The sequence below is a fragment of the Rhea pennata genome, chromosome 23, assembly GCF_028389875.1.
Source record: "Rhea pennata isolate bPtePen1 chromosome 23, bPtePen1.pri, whole genome shotgun sequence".
Classification (NCBI taxonomy): Eukaryota; Metazoa; Chordata; class Aves; order Rheiformes; family Rheidae; genus Rhea; species Rhea pennata.
The window spans coordinates 3657371-3682426 of record NC_084685.1 but is presented as its reverse complement, the minus strand read 5'-3'; positions in this window follow the sequence as shown (position 1 = coordinate 3682426).

Here is a 25056-nt window from a genome sequence, read left to right as displayed (position 1 = left end):
GGAGTCTAGAAACCTTACAGGGTCTGTGATGAAGCTTTTGTACTGGGGCTCTGGAAATGGATCATCTTGCTCTGTCCCAGATTATCCTCAGCAAACTGAAGCAAATCCATGTAAGACAGAGAAAACTCTCCCAAGGAAAGAGCGTTGAGGTACGCATCCGTGGACCTCAGCCCCGGAGGAGTCTGTAGCCTCATTAACTTTCAGGGCTGTTACTGAGCCACACAGTAGAAACAAGGCGCAAGACCCACAGTAAAGGGATCAAAAGGTAAGACGTGCTAGTACAAGAGGTCATCACGTCTCTGCAGAATTTGGAGTGAAACCTGAATTTCCTGTTACCGTAAGAGCGGGGTACACTCCGCAGACAAGAAGATCTGGAGGTGCTAAAGGGACTGGGCCACCAGACGTAACCCAGCGATGGTGCCACGCGCGCAGAGGGCCCTTTGACATGGGACCGTCTTTGCTCTCAGCCTATTCCAGCCATATGCAAATACTTGCAAGGCCAAAGAAACTTCTACATTTAAACGGGAGATGGCCCAGGTTACAGAGTTTCTACTCCAATTAAACTGTTTTTAGATCAAAAGCTGTCTTTGATTAGCCTTCTGCCTGAAAGTTGGTTTATATGCTTTGGAAACATCTGGGTTCTTTTCTTGGATAAAATTCAGGGGGTTTGTGGGTTCTTCTCTTGGATTAAGTTCAAGGGGTTTGTTTGGAGAAATCACTTTTCTCTGTTTGTTTTACAGAAAAAAAGTTATTCTTTCACCTGAATTTTTTAAATGTTGTAATGTAGGGCAAGCTCCCAAAGTTGAGTTTTTTTTTTTTTTTAACTGAAAATGAAAAACTTTTTTGGAGGAAGACTGTTTTTCTTTTTATTAGTAGAAAGTTATTGCTTTGCACAAATGTCAGTGTCTCCAGTTTCGAGGGGGGAGCAGCATACTTCACAGAGACAGCATCTCCTCAATTGCTTCAGAAAACTCCTTCGTTCAAAAGGAAAGCTCCATAAATTTTCTTCAGGAAAAAAAAAAATCGAAAAGAAAAGAAAAAAGAAGGGGAAAAACCATCCACAGCTGAGGGCACCGACTGCAAAAGTTTTCACTGCAGCTTTGCTGAAAACTTCTTTACTTCTAGGTCACAGAACAAGACTGCTTTAACTTCAACACACTCTCTTTAGACCGACTGTCAATTGTATACATATATGGCCAGTGGAAAATGAGATTATTAAAGATTCATGCATTCAGAAAAGTGTTGTATGAGGAGAAAATGAACTTCTGTGAGGGCAGCAAAACTACTTAGATGCATCTGATTTTAAATGAAGTTCCTAACGAAGAATCTTGCCTTTGGTTGTATTACAGCTCCAAGCAGTTTTTGCTTTCTCCTTCTCTCTCTCCTTCCTGCTCTCTGATTTTTTCCACATTTTTTTTTATTATTTAAAAAACTTCCCTTGAAGGAATACAAAACTGTCATTTCCCCTTCATCTAAATTCACAAGACAGAGAAAAATTAATTCCTCAGCCATTGTCTCTCTGATTCAACCTTTATTTTTTTCCTTCGACAACAAAGCTGTCTGATAAGATTTCTTGCCTGTGTTGTTTTTACCGGTTTCTTAAGAGCTTTCCTTTACTCATTGCTTTGGGTGAAAGGGGAGATTCTGGATGGGTGAAGTCTTGTTTCTTTTAAAGTCTTCTGGGCTTCTGCCACAGGCTCCAATGGGACCGCACGGCTGACGAGCGCTTGAGTCACCAAGTCAAGTGTCTTCGGGTCAACAAGCCAAGCGTCGTTCAACTGTTCTCCTGCCCGCCAGCTTCTGCGGTTTCAACAGAAATGGCTTAGTACTTGAAGTGCTCCCATGCAGTTGCTGAGATTTGAAAGTTTCGCTCCTGGAGTGATAAGATTATGTGAGAATTTACTCTTTCATCTTCAAAAAAGGGAAAAAAGTACACTCTAGCCCAGAGTGCACAGGAACAGTGCAACTGCAGTATATTTTTGTCTCAATACAGACATGGAAGGATTAGGAAGTCAGAGCAAAATATTCATTTAATTACAAAAAACAATATTTTGTTATCTAAAAATGGCGAAAAAGATCGTAACTCTAGCTGTGAGAGAGAACAGTTTGCTCCTTGCTTATTTATGCAATGCTATATGAGATTAGAATTAAATATATGTAGAGGGGAAATTCCACAAACATTCATTTGCTTTCGAAAGCAGTTTTCTTTTTTGGCTCCTTCCTACTTTCTCACCACATATATTCAAACAAGCCAGTCCAATCACGTGAAGGAAAGCAAATTATCTTAAAGCAAGTTTTTTATTCAAGTGGTCAAGCCTTTACCACAAATGCATCTCCTATTGACTTCAGAAAAGGTTGCAGTGACTGTTAACTCAGTCTTAATTGCAAAAGGCACCAGTACTTGTGATTTCAAACCACATATTCAATCCAGATATTTGCAGTCTGCATGAGGCACAGACCAATAATTCTTGAGAGAAGTCTTGACAGTCCAATGAACCTATGAATTTCACAATCTGTTTGACAACCATCAGCAAACAGAAAAGAGTGCAGAATTAATCAAAAGCAAAATCAAAGGAATTATTTTTCTGTAATGATCTGCTCTATACCGCATACCTCATCCTGCTACCAGTTGAGTCAAGGCTTCTGCTGACTACGAAGTCTAAGGATTGAACGGAGCCTCTAGTCCCAAAAATTTAAATTTAAAGCCTCAGTTCCTGAGATAAGCTAAAACACAGGCCTGTTGAGCGAGTTACTAAAGACTCCAGCCAGCCTTTATTATGGACTGCCTTCCTTTTATGGGTTTCTTTTCCTCAGAACACAAATGCTATTAGAATGCAGCTTTCTGCAGTTTCTGTAGTTTTGAAAATGCAAATTTACTCTGCATTTCTAGTGTCATGCGCTCCTCTTATCTGTATGTTACAGTTATCAGAATAAATATTAGAGGACAACTCCTTGGAGAGATCCTGCATGTACATGAGCTAAGTACTCCAGCCAGTAGCTAATCCAGGCAAGGAACTGCAAAACATGGATTATACTTGCATTAATTACAAGAGATAACTGGGGCCTAGTAAGCACAGAAAGACCCTCCTCCCATGTGTCTAGGACATTCCTGAAGGAGGGACTTTCTCTTGTGAAGATGCCATGTGATTAGCAACACCACAGACCTAAGAACAGCTCTCCTCGAGAGTCAGAAAGAAAGGACCGTCAGCATCACGGAGCTTGAAGCGAAGGAGCGCAAGTGGATTTAAATCAGGATCTGTGTGGAATGTGGAACAAGCCAGGCCACGCTAGCCAGACCATGAGTGCCGCCACTGCCAGTTCTGAGCGAGTGTTGACTGCTTGTACGGTTGGCAGAGAAGACGAGCTGTATGACAGCCCTTTGGGCAGGATCTGTTTCTGTATTTAGGCCATATTCTGGAAGGCCCTTATCCATACTCAAAATAGGCACATTTTATATTTATATATACATATATATAAGTGTGTGTGTGTGTGTGTGTGTGTGTGTACACATTATAGATGTCTTTACATTTGTCTCTATGTGTTTTTTATAGCACTGACTTTCTCTGCTGGAGTCTTAGCCTCTGTATTGCATTTGCATTATGCACCATCCGGATTGCACTTGCTGCCTTCCAGAACCATCCTGAATAACAAGAGGAGATGACAAATTACAAAGCTATCAGGTTTTGTCCTATCAGTTTTACTTCTCAGTCACTGTAGTAGAGAAAGGACTGGGAGCACTTTGTGCAAAACGAGCATTCTCTTTATATTTAATCAGCCCATTATGTTAATTAAATATTAATTGATTGTGAAGGACATTAATTGAGATTTAAAAGAGATACATTCAGGCACCTATGTAATTAACTCAAAATAACAGTGGCAATAAATGTGAAAGCTTATTAATACAATAACCTTGCAAGGATCGTTTGGAGTATTTCCCTCCCTCTTCCTACACATTTGTGTAGCACTGGCTATCACAAGTTACCTATCAATTAAAACACATTTTGAAGATGGTACATACTTTCAGTTAGCTGGGCTCACACTTGCTGGCTCTTTCTGGCAGTGGCTCTACCTCCAAGCAAAGTCTTTTCCTCCTTGGCACCCCATATAGACTAGCTCTTGTAATCTCCTGCCTTTCTTGACTTCTTCCACATTTGCTGTGCTCTTTTGATCTGCAGGATTTGAGAGGCAGACTTCAGTTGCTGAGCTCTTGCATAAATGCAACAGAGAGAAGGGCATCAGGCTGGGAACAGGCAGAGTTGAGTCTGATTACCAGATCCAGACTGAGTGTTGAAACAAAGCATTTCCTTCTTTCTTTGCCTTTCTGTAGACAATAAATTATTCAAGGCACTTTGGTCTGAATCAATTTTTTTCTTGTTTGCTGAACAGTCCCCAAATGGGCAGAATTGCAGCAAGGAAGTCTACATGCAACAGGAAGCACACAAACATAGCACTTAGAGACTTCTTTCTGAAGAAAAAGGCCTTTTTTGTTTGTTTTTTTTTAATCAATATATTTTTCCAGCATAAAAGTCCTTCTTTGAAATAAAATTGTACATGTGGGCCTTTGGGGCTAATTATCAGATGCTCAGCTGGATGTTTTCTTTAACAGAGGCTGAAAAAGAAAAAAAAAAAAAGTGCTAAGTCAAGTCAGTATATTAACTCTTTCCAAAATGTATCTACTGGCTATATCATTTATCTACTGGAAAGACAAGGTTTTGAAGTCTTGTTAATGAATACTAGTATTCTACCTTTATATTAAAGACTACTACTGTCATAGAAGTCTGATGAAATTATTGCTGATTGTGAAAACAGATTTCGCCATCCCAAAAGACCTTTAAAAATTGGCAAGATATGTTTACTTGGAAGAGGAGAAAAAGTCACAATCTATATATTTTTATGACTTGATTCTCCAAAAAAAAAAAAAAAAAAAAAAAAAATCAAACAATAGCTATTTATTTGGCTGACAGAGAACATCTGTAACTACATCACTGTAACACTAGTTAATGTAAATGAGTATTTGAAAAAGTATCTCAGTAAGGACTACTACAAAATATCTACATTTTCACTGCTGCACACAAAGGAGATGCTTTCATTTCAAATAAGTGACACCCAGCCCCACAGCCTACTTCATGTGCTTAATCATCGGCAGTGACAGAGAGGTAACGCAGCGACGCACATCCTGACCGCGGAGAGGCGAGGGAGCGCTCCCGCAAGCGGCACGGCTCGGGGAGCAGGCAGGCCCAGCTCACAGCACGCGCTCACGAGCTCTCCTGCGACTCCAGCAGTCTGGAAACCCGCGTCTACCTACAACCACCACCTGAAAATGCAGTTATTACATCTCATTTTTACAAACGGGACGCGTTCATACCCCTGCAACACCATTCTCTGCTTAGCAAGGTTAATGTCAGGATCGTAAGATGGTTTTTCCTCCCTCTCCAACCCCTTCCTTGCAACACAGCTTCGCTGAAGTCTACTGGTATGAGTCAGCTCTGCAAGGATATATTCAGTTGAAGAGAGTCGAAAATGGAAAAGAACTAATGAACTAAAACGCAAACAAAAACTGCAGACCAACTGAGATACATGGATTTTTCTTCCTGCCCCTAAAACCTTTATTGCCTTAAACTGAGTTCAGTTAAAAGGAAAAAAAAAAAAAAAGAAGAAGAAGAAAAGAAAGAGGCCAAAAAAGAAAGAAGCCAAAGCAAAACATTGGCATTTCCAAAAACGTTTCCATCATCTCTCCTTACACCATCTGCCCCGGGCAGCCTCCACTGGACGCATTTTGCCACCGCGCACGCCATCGTCTTCTCGAGAGGGGCGACAAAGCTGCTAACGGCTCCTCGTTCAATTTACCGTTGCCTGCTCTTTTCTTCCCCCTCCTTGTGTGCATTTGGCACCAATGCTGCTTGGCATAAAAGGTGCATTTTCACTTCGTTTGAAGTTTTGGCCTGACACTCGCACCATCTGGCCTGACTTATTAGGGAAGAGGCACCTGCCTTGCTCCCCTGAATTGCAGGGCGTCCTTGGCTGGCCCAGGAGCTCATCAATCCAGCTGGAACAAGAAATGTCAGCATTAGCTGGGTGCAGTGGTTAAGAGACTAGGAAAGTCGAGGAGTGTTTTAGATGGAACTGTGAGACAGGAATTCATAGTACCTGCTGTATCCAGTCTAATCAATTTTATTGGCTTTATCCTTGATATAAGGGAAGTTAAGATTAGGCTGAACTTGGCTGATGAAATGAAGTTTTAGCAAGAATAAAAATAATACTAATAAAAACCCACACCTATAAAAAGAGCTTGTAGTTCAACAGGTAAAAATTCTGTTTGTGCAGCAGGTGACGACAAGATCCTTACTAATTTTTGATGACAGCAAGCATTCTGCCACTGCCTCCAAAATTTTTTAGCCCTCTTAAGTTCAGCCACACCACTGTTGCAGCTCCTCTCAGACAACTTGGGTATTTCCACTAACAACAACTTAACAAAAAGGAAAAACAGTGCAATGATGATTTTTCCAAATTGGGCAGAGATCTCTGTTTTGCAAATTACTCAGGATTTTAAAGTTAGGCAAGAAGCTAGTCAAATAAAAATCAGTAAGATTTTTGTTTATAGCATAGTTTTCACACCTTCCTCAATGCAAGAGTCTTATCCATAGACAGAAGATGCAAACTAGGGAAGATTCCCTTCTGTGAACTGCTTTAGTGCAAGGCAGTGTTCCTGATTTTCAACATTACTGTGGTTTCATATAAAAATTCCTCCCCTACAAAAAAAAAAAAAAAAAAATATAGTGTGTATATATATACATGTATATATGTATATATATATATATACACACTTTACTAGATAATAAGATTCCTTAAAAAGTAAAGGCAAGTGATTAACACTTATGCCTGAGCAACTCAAGTTTAGTGGGATTTGAGCTCAATCCAACACAAAGTGACCTAATAGATTTTGTGGAACATGTCTCCACTCTGAACCACAGAGAGCTCTCTGGATCTGGGGAGCTTTCCTGGTGAAAATGGTACAATAATTTAAAACAGTGTGGGTTTCAAAATATTTGGTGTTAAAAGTTTGGCAGATTTATTGGAAAATGCCTGACTGCCCAAGTATAGAATGGTCCATAGAAAACACGCATCATGTTTTTCAAAGTAATGGTGGGAAAAGAAGCAGAAATCATCACTCTCTATCATGTAGCTTTTTCTGAATGAGCTGGAAAGGAGGAGGAAATCAGTCAAATCTCTAGCAAGAAATGATCTGAAATCAGACACTCCGATTTCCAGATTTATATCTGTCTCTCCTCAACTGCATCCAATTTGCATATCAGGGGAGATTATTTTTTCAGCTTCCAGCCTTGGAAGTGCAGGCAGGTGTCGAGTAATCAAACACTATTGAGTGTTAGACTTAGATGCAACAGAAGCTATTGCTGCGGGCCACGCAGCTTGATGCACTGCTTCCTCAGTCCCTTTGCTGGCTTCCTCATCATCTCCAACACGCATGTGTATTATTTGTGTATAAAACTCTGCTACTGCATTTAAGGCTCACATATCCAGCCTTACACCTGGGGAAGAGTGGTCCTTTTCAGACAGTTCCTAGGTCTGATACGCTCAGAGATGATACCAAATCCTTGTTCTCAACCTTATTATCCCTCTAGGCTGCAAGTTCAGATCTGGAAGTTTTCAGGACTCATGGAAAGTATATGAGCAGGCTCTCAAATAATTGGGTACAGCATGATACTGTGCACAGAACAAAGCAGGTGACAGTCTTTGTCTACCTGTAGGAGTTGACACCTTCCGCTAACACAGCACGAAAATCCTATGAGGAAAAGGCAGGGGTCATATTACTACGTAACAGTAAGTTATGATTATTCCCAATTTCCTTCTCTCTTCCTATAGTTCCAAACTGTTGATACTAACTAGGAAACTTGCATGTTTCACAGTTAAAGAGAAGGCCTAAGAACATCTGCCATTTTTCAAAACTTTCCTCCTGTTAGGCATATTCTTTCCAAAGAGGAAAAAAAAGGCCAAATAAAAAGAGCATTACGATCCATCCGAAATGGTAGAGCCCAGAGTCAATGCACTGAGACTGCTATAAATTCAGATACATCCATGCAGATCCTCTGCAGAAGAACTCAGTTCTCTTCTGCGCTGTTCATCTGGGTCCCCAAAGACACTACAGAGCATGTTGTGGTCCATCAGCAAAGACTGTCAAGGCAGGAAGGGAAACTGTTGCTCCTACATCTATGCTCCTTGCTTTAGGCCTCCTGGGACATGATGAGAAGTCACTGAATCAGACACTGGACACTTATTAGCTGATGATGGATGAGAAACAATTGAATAAGACCTGCTTGTTCAAACTGTGCTGACAGCAGCAAATGCTGAGTTTTGCCTGTCCACTAGACAGATATTGATGACTCAGGAAGAAGATATAGCAGGAAGAGATAAATGAACTAAGAGCCCGGAGTCCCATTCCTAACTCATAACACTACTTCTATAACAAGAACCCAGGTACATGGCAACTCAAGCCAGCCACGCCTGGGTCTGCAAGCTCTGCGGAGACTTCAAAGAAGAGATAAATGAAGCATCAGCTTCAAGCTGGTGAGTTTCTGATGAATAAAAATGGTTTAATGAGTGTAGAGGATCTTACCTGAGAAACGGAAAACATTCCTCAAAGACTCCGGGAGAAAGTCAATTCCCTTCTGCAAATGAGGCAGTTAAGGCCGGGGGAAGACGGAGAGGATTAGCATATTACAATATTCACACACAACTTTTTGAGCTTGCCGACACCCTTCATGAGGCGATCTGGTTGTGCAAGATGTGCTTAAAAAAAAAAAAAAGAAGAAAGAAAAAGCCATGCAAGGTGAACAGCCGGGATTAGGGGTATTTTGCTATTAGTGCAGAGCTCAAGGGAGGGCTCATGGTTAAGCCGTGAGGCAGCAGGAGGGAGAACACAGCATATGGGTAAACTGCAAGGGTCACGGCTGCTGACAAGAGAATGAACCAGTGAGGCCTTTGATTCAGAAGCATCCAGCTGCATTTTGCTATTAAGGATATTAAATCATGTCCAATTACATTCTTTATGGACTGTCTCAAAGGAACAGACCTAGAGTGCTGAATTTCAGAGTAAAACCCTAAGTTTCTTTTATCGAAATAAACCCTGTTTCTTGTCTTATTCTAGAGCTTACAAAGTTTGCAGTGGGTAAGGACACAGAACTTTAATCTTTCAGTTTGGGTGCCCTGGTTAAATCCCAAGGACTGGATGATACTGTTTGCCATCGTATAAACTAACTTTCATCTTTCCAGTCATTAACACTGCTTTGCACTCAGGTGAAGAGCGATACAAGAAGCAGGGCAACAAAAATCAGAGCCTCTCTCTGAAACGCTGAGAGTATTGCTCTTCTTCCTGGGTAAAACTCATTGAAATAAAAGCACTTAGCACAAACTAAGGATTACTGGGTCTCCTTCACTAGCTGATGGCCAAAACAATCACGTCCAAGGCAATATGCATAATGTCAAGCTACTCTCCAGAAAGGACTAGAACCGGAGAATCTATTAACGTCAATGTGGTGTTCTTCCTTTAAAACCAAAGGCTTTGGATGAGGCTTCAAATGACATTATCCTCAAGATCCACACTTTCAAATGTTAGAGATCCCAGCAGAATTTCTCAGCCTGCAGCTTACAGTACCTCCTGTATTTAGTGCTGCTATATTTACTCACACATGGCCAGGTGCTTGCAGAAAAGATGCCATCATAGCTGTTCAAGCTCCTACATAACTACTCCTGTAGGACAATCGGTTTACAAGCAATTCTGATGAGGCCATTAGATACACTGCCGTCAGTGCTAATCAACGTGACTGAAGCTGTTGAATGTACTTGCAAAGTGCTCCCGTCAGCTTCAAGAAATAACGCAAAAATCCATGTTGTCTTATAATTTCCCTTGCAAATTGATCACATCCGGTGAAGGTATGAATTCTCCATTATGTCCAAAAGCTGTCAAAAAAAAAAAAAAAAAGGCCTATATTCTGCTTAACGATTCACTGTGATGATGGGTGTTGCGACAGCTCGTTTTCTGTAACAAGCTCATCAATGTAAAATAGCATTAGAGATACGGCAAAACACACAGAAATTGAGCTGATCTGCAACACTTCAGACTTGCAGTGTTAGTACCACCTCACACCGGCAACTGGCTTCATGACCATTATCAGTCCAGCTGATATTAGTGGTGACAGTGCTCAAAGACACAGCATTATACTTTGTGCCGAAGCTCATCCCATTTAAAGACGACACAGAAACATCACAATACATGGTTCTGATGAGCAAATTTGTGGAGCTTCATTACTACTGGAACTGTAGGCTCCTGGTGCAGCTGGGTACTTAAGCAGGTGTGTAACCTCAACTAGGCTGTTTGTTTTGTCAGGATTGCTCAGGTCCTTAAAGCAGGGACTGCCTGGATGCTTCTTTTTAAGTGACATGAAAACTGAGGGCATCTTTCCTGTTGTTTTCAACTAAAAAACTCAGTTAAAGAACTCTTAGCTCTTTACTTAAGAAAAGAAAACCCCCAAAAACCTACACACACATTTTTTTAAGTGAGTTTCTGACTTAGCTTGTGTTTCATGGCAGTTACAGCGCTTTAATGTCTACAGCTGGAGCGTAAACTCCCAAAGGAGCTGCCATCCTCTCTGGAGTTGTCTGGTTTGCATACAGCACTTTTGATTTTGTCTCAGGATCAAAAGGTTGGGAGGGCACTGCTTAGCCGGCTGAGGCAAAAGGCAGCAGGATTCGGTTTATATGAGCTCAAGTCTGGCCCATTTTGTTGTCATGACTTCAAGGAATGCTCTGCACAGATAAGAGACGCAACTCCTGAAGGCCGTCTGCAATACGGCTTTTCAGCACTATCACAGTGCCAATTACACACAGCAGCACACACCACGCACAAGAAGCTACAATTCCTCTTTTGCCAGGCAGAAGAACCGCCTACTTGCATTTATACCCAACTCTTCACTGCATTACCCCAGCTAACGGGACCCTCCACCCCAGCTAATGTGCACAGCTCTGCCAGGCCTGAGCCCTCTTTGTACACTGCACAGATAACGCCCAACTCGGAAAATCCAAATATGGATAACAGAACTGTTTATTTTTCCAACATCATCATCTCTCCTTGGCTTCAGACATAAGAACAAGAAAACAAACTGAGACATTGCCAAACTGCATGACTTAACTCCTCTTGCCCACTGACCTCCCAACAGCGCTATCAGGGCTCAGCAATTTGCCCCTCACAGCCTTTACATCACTTAGAGCCTACTCAGTCTATACCTGGCCAGACAGGATGCCCCAACAGCCTGCTGCACAGCCAGGCTCCAGCAGACCACGGAAAAAAAGCATGTTCTTGAGTCATGGAAGTCTGTCATCACCTTTTTCATTTATACTGGCTGTAGGTATGTCTGAAGATAGCCCCACAAACCCTCTCAGTAATTTCTCACAGATAGAGGAAGGACTTTTCATCATTGGAAATCAAACTATTCAGGACAGCATAGTTCAAATACGCAAATATTTTACCATGGCTCTTTTTTATAATATGGCCATAAAGGCAATAAAACAAAAGGTTAATATAAGCAAGTTCATAAATATAGTAGTTGAGGATTAATATGTTCTCATCCATTTTCTGTTCTGCTTTCAAATTTTAGATATACAGGTTTAGATTTCCCCTTGCATCAAGTTTCCAAGGTAGCAGAAGGGCCAGTTTGGGTAGTTAAATAGTTTCACAATCTCAGCAGCTTAGAAGTCTAGTGGACTACATCTGCCTGGACAGATGTCAAATTTTAGAGCAAATCCTAATTTCTATGTCACAGACCAGTGCTTGTCTTCATCTGTAGTTAAATGTCCCCTTCTAAATCCAGCTCAAGTTGTTTAAGACATTATTACCTGCAGCCAAGAGTTACCAATCTCAGCTAACAAAATAGACTAGCTAAGAGCTTCAATGGCAGTGCAAAATCCCCGGTTGGTTTGCTTTGAATACCAGCCTCCTTTGACGACTGAAGCTCAACAATTTGCCTTTGCACTGGAGGAGAGGAACACTCGCAATCTGTTCCACTGACTCTCTTCTGGGCACAGAGAGCTTACAGCAAAGCTTTGACAACTTCATAACTCTTCTCGATTTTTCAAGAGGACATCAGACATGACTGCAGTTTAATGCTCAAATAATAAACCCCTCCATTCCAGTACAGTTACTGACATATCTAAAAGAAGATAAAAATCATACTAAGAGGCTGATTTACTTTGTGTGTAGTACTTCTCTGCGCACCTGCACCAGTAAACAACATCCCCTGGCAGCGATACCATGATGCAGTACTTCCCCGGGGTAAAAGCAGCAAACTGTCCAGGTGGATCCCAATGGCTAGAAATTGCAAAAGGTTGGTAAACTGAAAAACTGCTCCATCCCACTCTTCCCTCCTCCCCTGAATGCTGGGAAAAGCTCCGAAGTGTTTGTGTGAAGAATTTGGACAGGCTAGCACATGCTGACCCACAACAGGAGCGCAGTCAGCAGTCTTACAGTCACATTTCACTCCTGAACCAGTGTGTATCCCCATGCAAAAAATGCCAAAGTCTGAAATAGATCTCTACCTCTACGTGAAAGACAGCTAGGTCACAAACTTAAGTGCTGACAGAGAAATATCCAAGTGTTATAACTGGCAGCAGACTCCTCGGCAGGGTTTTGGTCCAAGCCAGCAGCATACCGTGGCGCTCTGGGTAATGCTCGGGCATGGCCAGGGACTATTCCAGACAGTCAAAACAGACGAGGCTCCTCCCTTCTGAGGGGGAAAGGCTTCTTGTCTTTTGGGCAGGAAAGATTTTAGCTGAGCGGACGTGACCTGTGCCACTGGGTCTCAGGGCCAGAGAACAGAACCTAGTGTATTTTGTCTACTACTATTGACAAAACTCATTTCTCTCTCAAAACTCCTCAGGAATTATAACAAACTTAATCCTAATGATTTTTTTGTAGATGCCTACTTTTAGTTTATTTGAGGGATTGTTTTTTCCTCTTGCTTTTCAGGAGATGTGTGTTCCATTCTCCCCCTCAATCTGTCCCCATTGTTTTTTCACAGTCATTGGAAATACTCTGCCTTGAGCCAAGATAAGTACCATGCCATTTACTGTTCTCATTACAATCTCCATGAGAACAAGCCCTCCACCTCTTTAATGCCACCTGTAGCCTATGACTTATAGTTATTTTCCTGTGCTATGCTACTTTGATCTTTTCAGTATTAGTTGTTTTTATGAGGCTGCCTCTTCTGTTTTCTCTCTGTTTATGGCCTCACTAATCTGGGAGAAAGGAGTAGAATGGGCAATCAATCAAACCACAGAACACTGAAAAGGACAAAACAGCGTGGTGCAAAAAACTATTTCCAGCTGAATTGACATAATTAGCTCCCAGAGGTGTGAAAAGCTTTTCCTCTCCCAGGTGATGTGAACTTCCTTCCAAGAAACCTTGTAATATGCATGTCACAAGATGTCACACAATGTTTCTCCCTGGAGTTTGATAGCCTCACCAAGTCCAGACCTTACCTAACAGGGCTTATTAAATCAAGGAGAAAACTAGCAGCAGGAACAGATAAGGCTGCATAGGGTTAACCAAATCATGTTTTAAATATGTTGATTTAACAGGTACTGGACCTATCAGTCAGTTTTGTGACAGAAGTCTCCTACCTTATTAACATAACACAGCTATCTGCTGCATAATAGTATCACGCAGTGCAGACCCTGGGTAGGGTCATCCACGGTAAATGGGAACGATAAAGTTGGGACTCAAGCTCTGTGGAAACCTCAGTTCGGGTCCTTAATTTGCACTTATTTTTCTTCTTCTTAAGCAGTTCCTGTCTGGAGGGAACTGTGAGTTCACAGACACCGGCAAGATGTTTTCTACGTGACTGGAGGCTATGCAGGCAGAGTCCAGCACGGGAGGGTTTGCATGCTGGCCACGCGCAAGGTTTCTCCATCAGGCTGAGGGCATTACTTGCTTGTTTATGCTTCTTACGATTCACGCACACACTGAGCCTCTAGTTACCTGGCATCGCACTCGTGAAATAACCTCAACAGGATTGGAAAAATGCAGAACTCCTCTTCTGGGTTTCTTATACTGTATTAGAGATGAGGTCCTCCCAAAACCCAGGCTTTCACTTGCAGATGAAGGCAAGGTTTTAGGCAAGACAGTCATGTACTTGTTACAAAACTTCATCTTAGAAAATTCTTCACTGTGCTCCAAAGCTAAAGCCAAGGCATGAATCCAGATGAATAACTGGGTGAGACATGAGAGAATGAGGCTGCACAGGACATTAAGGGTAGAGTGGCCTGAAAATAATATACTTAAGTCATCTTAAGTTAGCCTTGAAACTATCCAGCACAAAGACTTTTTGTTAGAAAGTTAAATGTTCCTGGTAAAAACTGATTTAAAACAAGTGAAGTGGCTGGGAAGATCAGCCAGTAATTTTTGAACTAAAACTGTGATTAAAACACTTCACCACTGAAAGTTCGGAAGCACGATTGCCTGATCGTGATTAATATGGCACTACAGGACTTGGCTGCACAGAACAACGGCAAAGGCTAAACTTGAGTTAAATTCTTATCAAGTGAAACGCATCCAACCTAATCTGGTAGGTCTTCAAAGGTTAACGTAAGCTAAATCAATACTACCTCCATCCAAATAAGGCGTGGGAAATTGTCCTTGAGCGTGAAATGTTCAGAAGTCTGAGGATAACGGTAATAAAGGGCTTTCATCTTGTGCTAATCTTGGCAGGTCCATTCCAATGCATGAAAAGTTGATGATGAAGATACTCTTATTTATCAGACAGCAGACATAACACTGAGGACTGGGATAGGCATGGATTTTTCCCTTCCTGTTTTATCTTAATAAACATGGTTAAAATTAAAAAATTAACTGTTTAGACAGCTGGAGACGTTGGATGCAAAAGGCTGACATCATAGCAATGGGCTTTGCAAAGTTTCCAGCAGCAGAACACCAAGACTCCCCCAGGGAGAAGGATGAATTTGGAAGCTTGGTTCAAATGGTAAGACGGCATTTAAGAAAACTGTTCTGCTGGGATAAGGAGCTAAATGGAACCAGAGCCTTAGTATGCACTTAAACTTCAAGCATGTGGTTAAATTCCAAGGATCTAAGGAGATTTTCAAGCTCTGTTCCAATCCTTCAGAGCTGAAGAGCTGCTTAGTTTCTATCCATGCCCTCTGAATTCATGGCTAAACTTAAAACATAGGCTTAAATGCTATTCTGCAGTTAAGTCTTCCCTGTTTTTAGTCCCCGACAAGTGAGAAAACTCTGATTTCACCATGTGCCTGGAAAGATAGACCTGTCTTCTCAGCAGTGTTTTTGCCATCTAGCTGTAGCTCTTGTGCTAATGTCCCTTTGTTCACCCCAAGCAGATGCACAAAAAACAAACAAACAAACAACCCCCCCCACACACACACCCCACACCTTACTGCTCCATATTCAGTCTGGAGATGCACTGCCATGCAATACTCCTTTTCTTGAGCAATATGGTATCTCAGGATCAATAGGAGATCATACAATAGATGTCAGGATCAGAAGGGCTGCAATAAAACAATACCTTAAGCCTGCCAGCCCTCAGGGAATTAAAGATTTTCTTCTATACCTTCTAAAACTTTGTCTACCCTAGGCTTAAAGAGTTCACTTCAGACGCCAGTCCCTGCAGCTAGTGGAGACCACAATGTTATTATGATCTAATGATAAATGCACATACAAAATGTGCAGACTTGAATCAATTTGTAGTTAGGTCTGTCTATTACAAATTCAACCTCCTACAGCGTTTTCTGCTAAAACGCAAAATAGCTCTTTTGCTGGCTACTTGGCCAGTTTTCCTCTATCCAAGCAGATGGTACAATGAGATGCATTCAGCATTAACTTGGGTGTATTATTGTCACAGTTGATTAATACCTGAATGGTCTGTAAAAACATAAATTATAATTATGTTTATATATATTGCATGTTTATATACAACACTTACAAGAGATGTATTTTCCCAGAATAAGCTGTCAATTACCAAGTATTTATATATTATGTTTACACAGGCTTTTATAACACACACTTGAAACACTTAAGGTATTAAGTGCTTAAAAATATTGATTCAATTAATTCAGCCATCTTCATCAGGCCATCCGGTTCTATTTTTCCTGGACTGCAGCTGCAATTTGCAGCTTTATTTTTCATCTGCTGTGGCCCTGATCCTACTGCCCGAGCACACAAACTCAGGATGCCCAGCCATTTCAGAGAATAAAACAAAAAAAACCCAGGACTCATCCTGCTGAACGGTCTACAGGAAAAAGAGTCCTTAAAAATATGAAACGCGCACAAGCTTTTCCTCCCGACCTCCAGAGTCTACGCTAACTTGAGTGGTTTTCAAAAGAGACTGAAATGAGCTGAAGGTTCAATGTCTCAGATTGCCATCTGCGGGAACTGGCTCTCCGAAGCCAAAGGGATCCACAAGGCCTAAAGCAGACCTGAAGCCCCCTTCACATATTTAGAGTTATGAATAGCTGAAATAATCTGCTGCTTCATAATGTAACATGCCTCGTGGGACGAAGAAGAGCCTTAGGATATACTCAGGGGGAAGCATTGCTGTTCGGCGCCTTTAGCTTCGGTCCAGCGCTCAGAAGCGCTGGAGTCTTGCTGGCTCTAGTACCCCATCAAGCACAAAAGTCATCTCGCTTTGCCGCCACCTCGCTGCAAGGCCCCTTCCCCTGCGCACGCGATCTGCACAAGAGCACAACAGAGCTCAGGTGCTCGGCCTCGCTGAGAGAGCGGCCGGGCTCTCGCCAACGGATGAAGTAATTAACATCTATCCCCTTCTCACAGCTATGGCTGCTCCTCCTTCTTTAAATCAAGCCCGAGGTACCACAGTTTCCTATCACCTGTGCTTTTCCCATCAAATCATCATTTTATAGTCTGTGCTGAAGTTTGGCTTCAGAGACAAAAGGCAAAAAGCAGCATCCCAGTTGTTCAGAGCGGGAGATGGAAGGCTAAATACTGGCAAGGAGGGCAGCCAAAGTAGAACATTATTTAGAAGGGAGTAATAAATAACAAGGCCAATGTTCACACAGGTTTTAATGTCTTTTTAAAAAAAGATCACCAGAGAATATGCATCTTAAAAAACAACGGGGAGAAGAGCCAGATAAGTTCCAAATTCAGCAACTAGTGACACCCACAGTCTCCTGAAAAATGAGGCAGGGCAGGACAAGAGACAGCCTTAGAAAAGCTGGATGATTCAGATAGTTCTTTACTGTCAAAATAATAAAAATAGTCATGAATAGTAAGAAAATCTCAGCTAGTAGAGACTAATCTTGAAGGAATAAGTTGAACACCATGCAGAAAGAGGGAATCATGAGAAGAAAAGCCCCTCTTAAGGTCTATCCTACCTTCAGCTCTTCCTATTTCACTCAACCTGACAGCTCCTGGCACCAGAACGGGATCTGGTGGAATAGGGAAATCAGGGCTCCATCATACAGAGTTGCCTAATGAGGCAGACGCTAGACTATAAAGTATTTGTCTCTAGCCTAGCACTGAGTTTTAGCACTTCCCTTCATCTTTCTGTGCCCCTGTTCCCCACCTTAATATTGATAATTTGCCAGTATCTCAGGATGTTCTGCAGGGCTCCTGGCACAACGTGATTCTGATCTTCACTGGGATCCTTCTGGTCTTCCAGGCATTTGTAAGCTTTCAACGCAGCAACTGCTCTAACAGCCTACCCAGTTTCCATCTTCCTTCCCTCGGGTTTTGTAACTGTAATTCCAACTGTTTTTCATCTTGCAGAACAACAAACATGGGTGTTTTCAGATGTGGGCAGTGCTGTCTGATAACCCAAGCATTGTTCAGCATTTAATACAACTCTGGCAGTAGCAAAAACAACCTTGCAAGTAAAGAAAAGCATTTGTGAATGCAGCCAGCTTCAAATCAAAAGCGCATATGCTATCCAACAGGGCAAGCTCTGTGCAGATCTAACAAGCCAGTCATTTGAAGAAAGCATTTATAAAAGAAAGTTTAAACACTTAATTTGGTACTGTTGGCTAACAAACCCATTGGCGGTTCTCTGCATGGGAGAACGTTTGTTCCACAACTTTCCCCACCCACTCAGTTTTACTTCAGATTTGAGTCAGCAGTGGGGAGCAAATAATATCAGGATGCTTGATGGAACTCCTAAAGCTCCGCTTTCCTGTCCAAAACTCAGCCAGATGTTTACAATCCCCGACACATAAGTAATACCTCGGCTGAACAACATCAAACTAGACAACTGCCGTTCAAGGCAAAGCCTCAGAAGACATACAGCCACAAAGGACTGCTCTGATGGTAGCAAAGGAGCCACAGACTCACCCAGGAAGGCTGCACCCATCTGCCAGCTCCCAGCTGCTGCAGGATACACATCAGGGGGAAGAACGGACCTTAAGGAGAAGGACGAGTGAGAAAATCGTGCTGAGACCATCAAGCTTCTAAGTCACCAAATCCAGATCTTTAGGCTCCCTTGCTTTAGAAGGGCATCCTGCAAACTCTTGCTTCCTTGCCTTTAACAGCTCAACCTCCAGTATCAGTAAAAACCCACGTAATTTCTGGGAACAGCTCTGCCTAATAGCCACCCCACTGGCATGGCTCACTCACATTTCAGGTTTTGAAAGCGTTCTTTACTCCTAGCAAAAAGAAAGTACAGGGAAAGGAAGAGTCCGGTCGCTCATATAATCAAACAAGCTTTTCTTGAAGCAAACTCAAGAAAAAGCACCTAAAGAGACACTGCACTGAGCAAACAGCCACCTGTGGCTGCTCAAAGCTTATGTCTCAGATCAGGTGTATCAGATTAGTCTCTCGATGGGAAAGCCCCTTCCTGTGCTTGCCTTTCTTTAAGGAGGCTCTGCCTCTTAGCAGAGTGGATCACAGGGGCTTGTAAGCAGGTGAATCCTCTGCAGGTAAACAAGAGGTTTCAGCTGGCAAGCTTCATGCAACTAGCTAAGAGGTCAGCAGTTATTTTTATAGCTAATTGCTGCTGTTGCAGGGAGACATCCTATCTTATGGAGTGTGAATAAAAGACTGCTGAGGTGTAGCTGAAAGCTCACCAAATCCAGGGTACTCCGAAAGTGCAATCTGTAAAATCCAAGCTTAAATTGAGCCAGAAACTTTTCCTATGAAATCACAGTTAAGCTACAGTTTTGTGTGGATTTCTCGTCTTTCATACTAACTGTCAGAAATATGTTGTAGTAAAAAGGAAATGAGGGAAATGCTTTCCAGGGAATGCATGCATGCCCAGTTAAACAAAATGCGCAATGTATCTATTACTCTTATGTGTGCCTTCCAGCCACGTTACAGATAAACACTAACGTACGTTTTGTCACATAAATGGGAAAAATAAGGTGCAGAGGTTAAGCAGGTTGCCTTCCAAGGCATAGCAGGTTACTGAAGCTAGAATATTCAAACTGAGGTTTCTGCCACATAGCAAATGGCTTTTCCCAAAGTCACATATAAGAACTTTGCAAAACACAACTTTGGAGCTCTTACAATTGCCTACATACATGAATAATAATAGCTTACCTTTAAAAAAAGGATCTGTATTATTCATTTGATAGTGTTGAAGTGTTCTTGAAAAATGGGTGTTATTTATCTGATCATCCCCTAAAGATTCTTTTATCTTTTATCGCAGACTATTGTGTAAATTTGTGTTCAGACGATTTTTAAGATGTTGAATTATTCACTTGATTGACCTTAATGGCTTCTCCTGAAACACCTCAATATGGTGCAATTATTATCAATATAAGGAGGGCTAATAAAAATGTGGAAAAAATAACTGCAGCTGAATTATCACAAGGGGAAGGATAATATTCTAACTACTAGAACATTAGTAGTTAAGAAAGTTAAGATAAGGGCAATAAAGACTTGTGCTTCAGGGCTTTGCAAAAGGCGTTAGGAAGTAATTATTTTAAACACTTTCCTCAGCATTATGTAATTTAACTCTTGTTATTAAAAGAGTAGATTTTAAAGGCAATGAAAGACATAGCTAGGAACCAGATGAGAAATAAAAAATAGAAGTTAGTTCTCATCTTGCTTCTATGCTTTCCAAAAAACCCCTAGATACTTATTTGCATCTTCCAACTCCTACAATAAAATATTTTTTCTTTCCAAAATGTCAATTTGTTGAAATTGAAGCATTTTGCTGTAATGCGTGAGCATTCAGTCATATTCCTGAGGTTCCCAAGTACCTTAGTCTAAGGCTCTGAGCCAGATTCATCTATAATTTATCAAGTTTCTCTGATGAAGAGAGATTTCAGTTGCTCATTCTCTTTAAATACAGGATTCAGAAGCACAGGAAAGGAGCATTTACAATGTGGGAAAATAACATTACATAGCTGAAAAGTTCTGCTCTGTAGATCGACTGTGCTGAAAACAGGGTTACAGGGAAGTTCATAGAGACTGCATGGGAACTGTCTGCTACTGGTCACCACTGCCCGTTTTCTCATGCTGGTTTCTATGTGGGGTCCGGTACACCGCCAGGAAAAATCGGGTACTTGAAGCAGAATCAAGACATTTCAATACCTCTTCTCCACAGATATTTTCTTCCAGTCCTAGCATGCTCTATTACCTGCGCAAAGGAGCATGATTTCTACCTCTTTATGTGCTTCATTCTCCTTGTGTGCAATACTACTTGTTGTATTTTGATGTATTCAGGCTTTTTTCTCCCACTTTTCTATACTGCTCTTTGCATACTAGTAGCAATAGTCATATACTGGGAAGGGGAATTTTTTCTCTGAGGTCCTTCCTATCTCTAATATGCCCATTTGTGTAGTTAAATATCTCTAGTACTAGCACTCCAAAATCTTTTTTAGTATTAACTCCCCTGATCCATCCTTCCAAACCTTTACCTGCCATCCTATCCAGTTGTCAGTCTAACTGGCATGGCACTGACACTGTCATTTTTAACATCACCAGAGAATCTAAGCTCTTCTTGGTAAATTAGATTCACGTGGTACAATGAGAGAAGGTCCCTTCCTGGCTTCTTCCTCCTCTCATGCGTTTACCAGCTTAGCCTCACCATAGTTTCTGCTTCTCCAAAAGGTTGCAGTAAATGTTATTCCAGAAACTCAAAAGTTCTGTACACAACACAGGAGCTGCTGCATCGCTCTCTATGCCATCAGAGTGAGTGCTGTACTGTGATAACCCTTACTTAATAAAGCGTTGGAGTCACGTAGGTATTTCTGATGGAAGAAATCTGTACCATGAATAATTGAGAAACATCACAGAAGCTTTTTAAAAAATAAGTGGACGCATTCAGATCGCCTCTGTAACATCACACACCAAGTTTTCAACACAGCTATTGAAGTGAAATAATCACCCCCCGTAATTAAGAACAGTCTTTGGAGAGTAGGAGATCGAGTTGTCAGAGATGATGCAACATCTACTTTATAGAAGTTACCGGCCCTTCTTCCCTGGCTCCCTATATTTTCCACCCAGCTGCACAGTGCTGAGCTTCAATTAAGATAGCTTTCCTGCATTTTCAGACAAAAGCTGAGCCAAGACGACTTGCCTTTGAAAAGTTTGCTGGGCTTCCCTCAAGTATGTGCAGGGAATGTATGCTCTAGTGGAGTGAGAAGTGGAGTAAGACCAAGAAGAATCCAGTGACATTTCTGCCTCTGCATTATGTGTTAACTTTCTTGCCTTAACATACGTTTTACCCTCATCTCCAGTGCTGTTTTAGATGATTAAATTCATTAATAGCTTTGGTGCCCTGAAATACTACGTCTTCATTCACCAATTGTTTTTGCACTAATCCTTGTTCATCTTTCACATCCTGCAGAGCAACTGTGTGTATCTGCAGGTTTGGGTCATTTTTTTTTATTTTATTTTAGTGAAAATCTCACAAGCTATAGGGTGGGAATGGAATTTCCTGATTCTGCCTCAGCTCCCATGCTCCTTCCATTCAAAAAATAGCACCTAATTCACAGTGATTCCACTTTCTGTTTCTTGACTGATTTCAGTGTTTTGGGAGGGAAAGGAGACAAAAAAGGTGCGAGGGGACGTCTAGGTCAGTCCTACTGAAAGGTAGGGCGTAGCGTTCACCTGAAGAAGGTGTTCCAGTCAAATAAATCCTGAAGGGAAAAGACAAAATAATTTTTCCCACACCTACTCACAAAGAGGATTTTTTTGATTTTTCCTTTCTTTGGATGCTTTGCATTAAGCCATGGAATATGGTAAAGGGGGGTTTTATTCACTCTGTTTACCAGCTGTGCTGAGTTTAAAACTGCTGCAGTTGAAAATCTTATCCAGAAACTATAAAATCAGGGTTATGTCCTTAAAATTAACTTTTCAAGCTTCCACTTTATTTAACCTCTCAGCATATCAAATCTGCTGCCTTCAAAGGACTAAACACTTCTCCTAAATGTCACCCTGCAGCATTGAAGACCAAGTTCTCGGATGTGATACTCCAGCTGTCAATAGTGTGCTTAAAGATATCATTGCCACGCTAAAGATTCTGGAATCAGAACTTAATTAGCTGTTCCGTTTGCAGTGAATGAAGCAGACCAGATGACAGATTGTTTTTTTTCTTTCAAAATTACAAAAAAAAAAAAATCTACTTATGACAATAAATTAAGCAGTGTTAAGTCTGCAGACACATGACAAAAGAGCAGGAAATAGCAGCATGACACTATTCTTACAGTCACAATTTCATTGAAATAAGCATGCTTGGAAAATATATAGAAAATAACTTGGGAGAGAAAAAAAAAACCAGACCAACGAGGACTGACAACTTCAAATACATGACTCACTAAGGGGAGTTTTTATTAAGACCCCAACTCGGCAAATGTTTTCAAGAACCGGGCCTGGATGCTGCAAACACAGCCTGTACTTTATGGATGGGAGCCATCTGAGCTCTTTCAGAAAGACGGGAATGTCCTACTGAGCAGCCCACGAGGAGCTCCACTATTATCCACAACCTTTCGCTAGTACGTGACATAAGGTGGTGTTTTCATCCTTACACGGGAAAGCAATAGTTTAGCAGCTGGCCTATACGGAGAGATACAGCATCCTCCTGGAGATATTAAAACCCCATTTTCACTGCGTATTTTTTGCTATTTCAAGGAATTGCGCACAAATGTGTGTGAAATAATAATGATTAACAGTCTCTAAAATGTCCTACGGATTTAGACTTGCAGATGCTCCAGCAAATGAGTAACTTTTGCCCTGGGCGACAAGATAAATACAGAAATTGCTCAGGAGCACAACTATTTGCAAGGCTGGGCCTTCTTTCCCTGCCAAAGGCATTTGAAAGCCTTGCACTTGCCCGTGCTCGCCTGCTTTTGCTGTTGCCCTGAGGGCTGCATAGCCCACTGCCTATGTGAGACAAGGCTGTCACAGGTATTTGACACGCTGCAGCACAGAACTGAACTGAGTAACCTAATGGGTCATTCTTTTTAGTTTGATGTGACTTGAAGGAGAGGAAAGGATTATTTCATCTCTTCCCTGCTGCCTGGGGGAAGGTGCTGAAACAGTGCAAAGGTAAGACAGGCACCAGCTCTCCACCCTTGAGCACCCTGGCTCCAGCATGAGAGCCTGTAAGTATTAGTATTTCTCCTTCCTGCTTACGTCTTGCATTGAGATATAACTTAGTTCACTGTGTTGTAATGTTTGTCCTTGTCTGTCACCAGCACCCTTAATTCAGCATGAATGAGTGGGGAAGGAATCATAGGAAGCAAGGACCAGGCAGGGCTGGAAGGAGATCCGTCGGCTTGGCCCTCTGGGACTGACTCAGAGCTTTCTCAGGCTATGGGGACTCAGGGAAGCGAGTCTGCTGAACCCGTGACAAAATCCCATCCCTACAGAGATGGCCACTCTGTGTCCTGGCTGAGTTGCTGCTCTTTGGGCTGGTGGATGGGAACAAGGAACAGCAGGGAGGGGAAGAGAGCAGGAATATGACAGTTTCATCAAGAAAAGCAGAGAAAAAATGCGAGTCAGTTAGATCATCAGCTAGAAGCCTTCTGTACTCGTAGGACCTCCCCCAAAGCACAAGCTGAATGGGAAAACGCAAGCCAGGAGGCTCCGTCACATGTTGGGAACTGGAGGCGCAGTGGTAACACAGTGGAGAAAGAGATACTAATCCAAGATTTAAGTACATTATCAACTTCAGTAATTTTACTTCCTAACTTGTCTGAATCCCCAGTGGAAGAATAATAATAAGATTCCTTCAATGCACAAAAATCTCATGATACTCAGTTAAAAAGAAAAAGGCCTCATACCAGAGCAGAAGAGCCATGAAAGCCTGTGGAGCCATGCTGCTAAACAAGGAGCTTGGTCAGTCATCTCACATGCTTCACAGTTGAAGAAGCACCCATAGGTAGAGAGAATGAGTTTTAAAGGGACTCTCTACTTTCTTCTTTTCCTGCAAATGGAATCAAGGTATTCTTGTTGTGGTCATTATTAACATTATTATTATTATTCAGACAGGATGCAAATGTTAATAAAGTTCCTTCATAGCTGCCTGGAAAATAATACATATGTATTTAAGAGCCAGAACAAGTTGTTCTTGAAAATAAACTGATGCTTGGTGAGACTTTTCAACTTATCCCAAGGGAAAATATGTCTAAGCTAAATGTACTTCTCTCATTCACCATCATTATATCTTAATAGTACTTTGCATTTAAATCCATTCAGGGTGGCACCTAGGTCATCAGAGCCCTTGTTGACCTTGAAGAGGCGGAATGTGTCAATCTTGGCTCAGTAGGGTGCTTTCAAATGTCTGTCTGCTGCTTATTACAAATACAGTATGTATCACATTATGGCCCCTAGCATGAATAATGTGGAGCTACCAAAAATAAAATCACCATAGTAACAGCTTCACAATGATAGGAAAGCTAAATGGAAAAAACTGGCCCGGGAAGAGGTCAGGTTCATGTAGATGGCGTTTTGGAGGCAAACAGAGTGTGAAGTAGTGACCTACCATCATCCAAAGTGCAATGTAACTGGAAGACGATAAGCAAACCCTGTATCTGGCTAAGGGCAGCTCTCCCCTCATGTTC